General features: G+C 35.1%; 1 protein-coding gene across 9 annotated transcripts in view; it reads right to left on the reverse strand.

Annotated features, from left to right (window-relative positions):
- Positions 1–8,442, reverse strand: part of CTNNA3 (catenin alpha 3) — a 1,750,900-nt gene that overhangs the window by 99,128 nt on the left and 1,643,330 nt on the right. The gene's annotated exons all lie outside the window — the stretch shown is intronic.

Below are 8,442 nucleotides of genomic sequence, written 5' to 3' on the forward strand. Positions count from 1 at the left end.
ATGCAAGAATTCTTCAATATATGCAAATCAAACAATGTGATACACCATATTAACAAATTGAAGGAGAAAAACCATATGATCATCTCAATAGATGCAGAAAAAGCTTTCAACAATATTCAACACCTCTTTATAATAAAAACCCTCCCGAAAGTAGGCATAGAGGGAACTGACCTCAACATAATAAAGGCCATATATGAAAACCCCACAGCCAGCATCGTCCTCAATGGTGAAAAACTGAAACCATTTCCACGCAGATCAGTAACAAGACAAGGTTGCCCACTCTTACCACTATTATTCAACATAGTTTTGGAAGTTTTAGCCACAGCAATCAGAGAAGAAAAAGAAATAAAAGGAATCCAAATCAGAAAAGAAGAAGTAAAACTGTCAGTGACTGCAGATGACATGATACTGTACATAGAGAATCCTAAAGATGCTACCGGAAAACTACTAGAGCTAATCAATGAAATTGGTAAAGTAGTAGGACACAAAATTAATGCACAGAAATCTCTTGCATTCCTATACACTAATGATGAAAAATCTGAACGTGAAATTAAGGAAACACTCCCATTACCACTGCAACAAAAAGAATAAAATATCTAGGAATAAACCTACCTAAGGAGACAAAAGACGTGTATGCAGAAAACTATAAGACAGTGATGAAACAAATTAAAGATGATACAAACAGATGGAGAGATATACCACGTTCTTGGATAGGAAGAATCAACATTGTGAAAATGACTCTACTACCCAAACCAATCTACAGATTCAATGCAATCCCTATCAAACTACCACTGGCAGTTTTCACAGGACTAGAACAAAAAATTTCACAATTTGTATGGAAACACAAAAGACCCCGAATAGCCAAAGCAACCTTGAGAAAGAAAAACGGAGCTGGAGGAATCAGGCTCCCTGACTTCAGACTATACTATGAAGATATAGTAATCAAGACAGTATGATACTGGCACAAAAACAGAAATATAGATCATGGAACAGGACAGAAAGCCCAGAGATAAACCCATGCACATATGGTCATCTTATCTTTGATAAAGGAGGCAAGAATATACAGTGTAGAAAAGACAGCCTCTTCAATAAGTGGTGCTGGGAAAACTGGACAGCTACATGTAAAAGAATGAAATTAGAACACTCCTTAACACCATACACAAAAATAAACTCAAAATGGGTTAAAAACCTAAATGTAAGGCCAGACACTATCAAACACTTAGAGGAAAAATAGGCTGAACACTCTATGACATAAACCACAGCATGATCCTTTTTGACCCACCTCCTAGAGAAATGGAAATAAAAACAAAAATAAACAAATGGGACCTAATGAAACTTAAAAGCTTTTGCACAGCAAAGGAAACCATAAACCAGACCAAAAGACAGCCCTCAGAATGGGAGAAAATATTTGCAAACGAAGCAACGGACAAAGGATTAATCTCCAAAGTATACAAGCAGCTCATGCAGCTCAATATTAAAAAAACAAACAGCCCAATCCAAAAATGGGCTGAAGACCTAAATAGACATTTCTCCAAAGAAGATACATAGATTACCAGCAAACACATGAAAGTATACTCAACATTACTAATCATTAGAGAAATGCAAATCAAAACTACAATGAGATATCACCTCACACTGGTCAGAATGGCGATCATCAAAAATCTACAAACAATAAATTCTGGAGATGGTGTGGAGAAAAGGGAACCCTCTTGCAGTGTTGGTGGGAATGTTAATTGATACACCCACTATGGAGAACAGTATGGAGGTTCCTTAAAAAACTACAAATAGAACTACCATATGACCCAGCAGTCCCACTACTGGGCATATACCCTGAGAAAATCATAATTCAAAAAGAGTCATGTACCACAATGTTCATTGCAGCTCTATTTACAATAGCCAGGACATGGAAGCAACCTAAGTGTCCATTGACAGATGAATGGATAAAGAAGATGTGGCACATATATACAATGGAATATTACTCAGCCATAACGCAGACATAGAGAACGGACTTGAGGACACAGAGGGGGGAAGGGTAAGCTGGGACAAAGTGAGAGAGTGGCATGAACATATATATACACTACGAAATGTAAAACAGATTGTGGGAAACAGCCATATAGCACAGGGAGATCAGGTCAGTGCTCTGTGTCCACCTAAAGGGGTGGGATACTGAGGGTGGGATGGAGACACAAGTGAGAGGAGATATAGTGATATATGTACACATAGAGCTGATTCACTTTGTTATACAGCAGAAACTAACACACCATTGTAAAGTGATTATACTATAATAAAGATGTTAATAAATAAATAAATAAATAATTAAAATGGGATTAATATGTGAGGATAAAAAAGTAAATAAAAAAATAAATGGACCTCCCCAAAACAATATTACTCTCATTGCTCTCCCATAACACTTAGAATAGAACATAACCAGCTCTTTTGTTGCTGTTTTGAATAATCTATTTGCTTCTTTGCTATAATTTGAATACCTTAGAGTCTGGGTCAAAGTTTTTTGACTGTCTCTAGTACTTAGAACAGAGCATGAACTATGTGCTTAATAAATGTTTTAAGAAAGGCTTTCACAAACCACTGTTGTCTATGTTTGCTTAAAATCTTAACCCAGAAAAACAATATTGAAACAAGCATTAAAATAGCTTTCAGGAGCTTATGGCATTACTATTTTTTCTTATGTTGCAACAGAATAATAAGTTACAACTTTGCATTGAAAAAGTATTTTTGCCAAATACAGAGAGCTTTTGAACTTGGTACTTTGTCAGCATTAACAACTGATGAGTTTAAAGTAGCAAACAGAGAGTCAATATTTGAAGCAGGATGTTGACTCATATTGACATCAGCAAATTTTGACTTACTCACCTGGCTTCTCTATTTCCAGTAATGAAAGAGATGGAGGTGATGTATACCACTTTATTACTACAGAAATAAAGGTATCAGAGAACTTAACTAAAATATACCTATGAATGTTACAACAAATTTTACTTTAAAAATACCAGCACAAATGTGTTCAGTGATGAAATGTTGCTTTAATAAGGAATCTGAGTTCTCCCCAGGTGTATTATCAAATTGCTTCCTGAAGCCTTTTTAGTCTCACTTCCTCACTTGTAAAATGAGAAGATGGACCTATAGGAACATTTAGGCCTCCTAAATATTTGAAATCTAACATTTGATAAGATAACTTATACAGTAACTGAATTGCTAAATCACTGCTGCAGTCTCCAAAAAGCCCTCTTTCAGAAAAAATCACAAGTATTTACATAGTTAGAAAAACCTCCAGCCCCTCCATACCTTGTTCCACTAAATTTTAATCAAGTCAAGTTTATGGTGACTATTCAGAAACACTTCTTCTCACAAATGGAATAGAATTAGATTTCTTTTCAGTAACATAATTTGGTTCAGTAAGAATCAAAGACATGCACCTCTTCTAATCATTTGAAAAACTGATGAGAAGTTTTTTTAAAAAAAAAAGACTTCACCCAAAGCCATTGAGACAGTTTCCCAGATTGATAAGTGGTATGAAAATGCCCATACTTTGGTGTATGAGCCTTTTAACAAAATGATACCATCCTCTGTAAAGATGGACTCTATCAATGTCTAGTTCATTAAATCTATATATTACATATTCTTTCATTAACCAATCAAAATAAGAAACAATCATCAAACTCTATCTCCCAGGCAACATATTAGTTCAACACTAAGCTATCTGATAATGTAAACAAGGGCCAAATTAAGAAGTGGAACATATGCTTGCAGAGATGAGTAGCAGATTTGGGAAGCTAATTAAAGACTGATTCAAATGATGAAACTAATCTATGACTAGCCTGAGATAGACCAAGACGAGTTTCATGAATGAGTAAAAGTAGCACAAGTTAAGTGACTTAAGATTCAGTGTTTCAGACAGCACAAGACTATATCCTCTGTAGCAGCATCTGGCTTGATAATACATCATGGCCTGAGGACAGAGACTGCTGATTTGACACAGATCACCATTTCTAAACCACAGACATAGTAATATTCCTAACAGTAACAGCATCATCTCTTACGGGTTTTTTTTTTTTTGCATTTTTATTTCTATTTTTTTTGGAGTATAGCTGATTTACAATGTTGTGTTAGTTTCTGCTGTACAACAAAGTGAGTCAGTTATACATACACTCATATCCACTCTTTTTTAGACTCTGTTCCCATATAAGTCATTACAGAGTATTGAGAACAGTTCCCACTGCTATTTGGTAGGTTCTTATTAGTTATCTATTCTATATATAGTAGTGTATATACGTGAATCCCAATCTCCCAATTAATTCCTCCACTCCTTTCCCTCCCGGTCTCTTATGTTTTTAAATGCTAAATCTAGTAGTGACAGTTTTGTATCCAGTTGAATGCTTTCGTTAGCACTGATTAAGAGGCTAATATTGGCTTCTTCAAGAAAGCCTTTCATTTTGTGAAAGAAATATAGAAAATACTGCCAATGTCCATCACGTTACATGCCCTGTTTTTGTTTGTCTGCTATTGCAAACAGCACACACACTCCAATGTGAACTGGAGACGTTAATTCAGTCGGGTAGAGCACTGGGTTAATGAGGACAAGGTCACAGATTTTATCCCCTTTGAGCCCAGTTAACTTGGCAGAGAAAAACCTTGCTACACAAGCTACAGCTGTTATTTCATCAAGCCCAATTGTAAATGCATAGTGTGGGTAATGGCAGAGGGGATCAAAACAACCCACCCATCCAGCCTCCTAGAAACAATACCAAATGTGCATGGTTCAAGTTAGCAATTGTGTATTTTATTTAAATGACACCACTTTTTTTTTTTCAGATTTTGCTGGGCTCTGAATACTGATGGAAGATGTAAGTTCAGAAAAACTTGTTTTACATCACTGAGTGTGTTTTTGCACATGATCTACTGTCTGTTTCAGGTGGTTCGTCCACCTGTAATGAAGGAATAATTCATACATCCTAAGTTGCAGAATTCAACTTTCATCAGGCAGAAATGGTGATTTCCAAGGGTATAATTATGTAAAATGGAATACATTTTCTGAGCCTCAGATGTAGAGGATTTTCAGCAATGGAATATGTTGAACTACACTAATAACAGCATTCTGCTACCTAAGCATTATGAGTAGGAGACATGCTGTTTAATGAAAAGAATCATGGTTTTAAAGTGAGACTATGTGGCAGATTAGCAAATCAGCTGTAAAAAAGATTCTGTACAATTATGCCAATGTTAGAAGCAACCCACACTAGTCAGTTGTACATGTGTGTGCCAGGACAAACACACACACACACACACACACACACACTTAGATCAAAAGTCAAAATGTGAGTTCCATCATCTAATATTAATCTATATTATATCTCCCTTATGAGCCTCCTATCAAATTTGTGAGACTTTATCATTAAAGATCTTTAAAACCTAATAGACCCAAATCTTGAAAGTGAAGTAAACTAGCTCCTTCTGATTTCTAGTTCTGCTGATGAATGTCTGTGTAATCCTACTTACATGTGCTTTATGTGAAGGACTATGGCATCTGTTTCATGTAGGAGAAAATAAAAACAAATTGGCTCAACATGCAAGTCATTTTACAGATCCCTATACACCTATGTTCTGAAAAGACTTTTCATATTAACTTTTACTTTAGTAAAGGTATTTTTACTGAGTCAGGTTCTTTTATTCCTAAACGTTGTGCCTTGCTCTTACAGTTACTTTCAATTGATTTCTAAAGAATAGAAAAGGAAAGGCACAGATTTAAAAATTCTATCTAAACAAAGTAAAGGATCAGAATCTGTGGCAGATTAGCAAATCAGCTGTAAAAAAGATTCTGTACAATTATGCCAATGTTAGAAGCAACCCACACTAGTCAGTTGTACATGTGTGTGCCAGGACAAACACACACACACACACACACACACACACACACTTAGATCAAAAGTCAAAATGTGAGTTCCATCATCTAATATTAATCTATATTATATCTCCCTTATGAGCCTCCTATCAAATTTGTGAGACTTTATCATTAAAGATCTTTAAAACCTAATAGACCCAAATCTTGAAAGTGAAGTAAACTAGCTCCTTCTGATTTCTAGTTCTGCTGATGAATGTCTGTGTAATCCTACTTACATGTGCTTTATGTGAAGGACTATGGCATCTGTTTCATGTAGGAGAAAATAAAAACAAATTGGCTCAACATGCAAGTCATTTTACAGATCCCTATACACCTATGTTCTGAAAAGACTTTTCATATTAACTTTTACTTTAGTAAAGGTATTTTTACTGAGTCAGGTTCTTTTATTCCTAAACGTTGTGCCTTGCTCTTACAGTTACTTTCAATTGATTTCTAAAGAATAGAAAAGGAAAGGCACAGATTTAAAAATTCTATCTAAACAAAGTAAAGGATCAGAATCATTAGACTCTTCAGGAATATCTGCAGAATGATAAAAGTCAAGAAGCCTTCTTCAAGTGAAACATGAAAGTGTTAAAAATTTAGCATTCTATTAGACTCTGTTTGACTGATACTTTCCTCTCTATCTCTGTCCCCTAGAATGCTGAGCACCAAACTCTGTCTAGAGTTTCTCTATTTTAATATTGTTATTTTCATCTTGCTCATTTATTAAGGAATTTCACAAGTCTATTTGTATTACCTCGTTAGCAATGCAGACACAAGATTTGGAAATCATACAGTAAGTCAGAAGAGAATCAGTTTAAGGGCTTTGATTGTTGGGCTCCAGTTATCAGAGTTAACATGATTACTATAAGAAAATGGTGCTTCTAGGTGATATTTGTAAAGTTCTAACAATAGTACTGATCCTGTATTAGCATTTCTATGTTTTTTTCCTTCCTGTTGAGTTCAGTTTTGTTTTGTTATTCCAAACATTGGTATGTTAAGAAAAATAAAGTGAAACAAATAGGTATTATGAAAATAAATAAAGAGAAACCTTACTAAAATGCAGTTGGGAGGCTGGAATGGGGAGGTCTCATGCAGTACTATTTGATGTCAATTACAGAAAGAACTGTCAATTACAGACCCCACCAGAAGAATCATTAATAGGAAAGAATCATTAATTACAGACCTGTCCAATTTATACAGGAAAAAAAATGTGCACTGCAATCTCCGACAAGAAACTGACTATCCAGCAACTGATACAATGAGAAACCATCACCACCCTGAACTCTCACTTTTCTCCAATGGACTTCCATTCTTTCAAAACAACCCCTCCCAACTTCCACCTTTTACTCTATAAACCAGTGTCTCTCTCCTTTGTTTGTTGGACTTGACTATATTTTTTTGTTGTGATTTGCTCATCTCAAATTCTCTGCTATTCCCAAATAAATCCATTTTTCCTGGTAAAATAACTATTTTATTTTGAAAGTCAACAGTATACAAGTCCAGAAAATTTAAAGACTATCTTACTAATCTTTGTTTTTTTCCTCTTTTTAATTGAAATATAGTTGATTTACAATATTATATTAGTTTCAGGTGTACAATATAGTGATTCAAAATTTTTGTACATTATACTACATTTAAAGTTATTATAAACTACTGGCTATATTCCTTGTGCTGTACAATATATCCTTGCAGCTTATCTATTTTATACAAAGTAGTTTGTATAAAGTATAGTTTTATTTTACAAGGCATTGTGGAGCAGAGTTGCAATGTGAAAACAAAACAATAAAATAAAATAACAATAAAAAAGCTTAAATGTATATCTCATTTACACGATGCTCCCTCATGAAATAAAACCTTTGAACATGCTATGCCAGGAATATGCTTCCTACCATTTTCACCTTGTTATACTCAGATCTCTTCATAATTGTCACGACCTTAGGGAAATCTTCTCAACCTCACTATGTCAGGTACCTTGCTATATTTTTAAAAGAAAATAAGAGCACTTATCGCTTATAAAATATATTTTCTTATGCTTCACAGTAAAGGAAGCCTCAGCTTAGGATCATGTACACAAGCAACAGTCTTGGCAACACCAATTTAGAGCAAATAATGAGGCTGAAATTCTTTTTGCAAATGGTCAATTCTTTTCCCACTTCAATAACTCTCCTCTACCCTGGCCCACAGGTGACTGACAGTCACATATTTCTCTTGTAGGCCAAAAGGTGAAGGCTTCTCTTCTAAAAAAAAAAAAAAAAAGTATAAAAAGTATATTCTGAGCTCTCTAACTTTTTTTTAACATCTTTATTGGAGTATAATTGCTTCATAATGTGTGTTAGTTTCTGCTTTACAACAAAGTGAATCAGTTATACATATACTTATGTTCCCATATCTCTTCCCTCTTGCATCTCCCTCCCTCCCACCCTCCCTATCCCACCCCTCTAGGTGGGCACAAACCACCTAGCTGATCTCCCTGTGCCATGCGGCTGCTTCCCACTAGCTATCCACCCTACGTTTGGTAGTGTATATATGTCCATGCCACTCTCTCA

The sequence above is a fragment of the Physeter macrocephalus genome, chromosome 20 (assembly GCF_002837175.3).
Source record: "Physeter macrocephalus isolate SW-GA chromosome 20, ASM283717v5, whole genome shotgun sequence".
Classification (NCBI taxonomy): Eukaryota; Metazoa; Chordata; class Mammalia; order Artiodactyla; family Physeteridae; genus Physeter; species Physeter macrocephalus.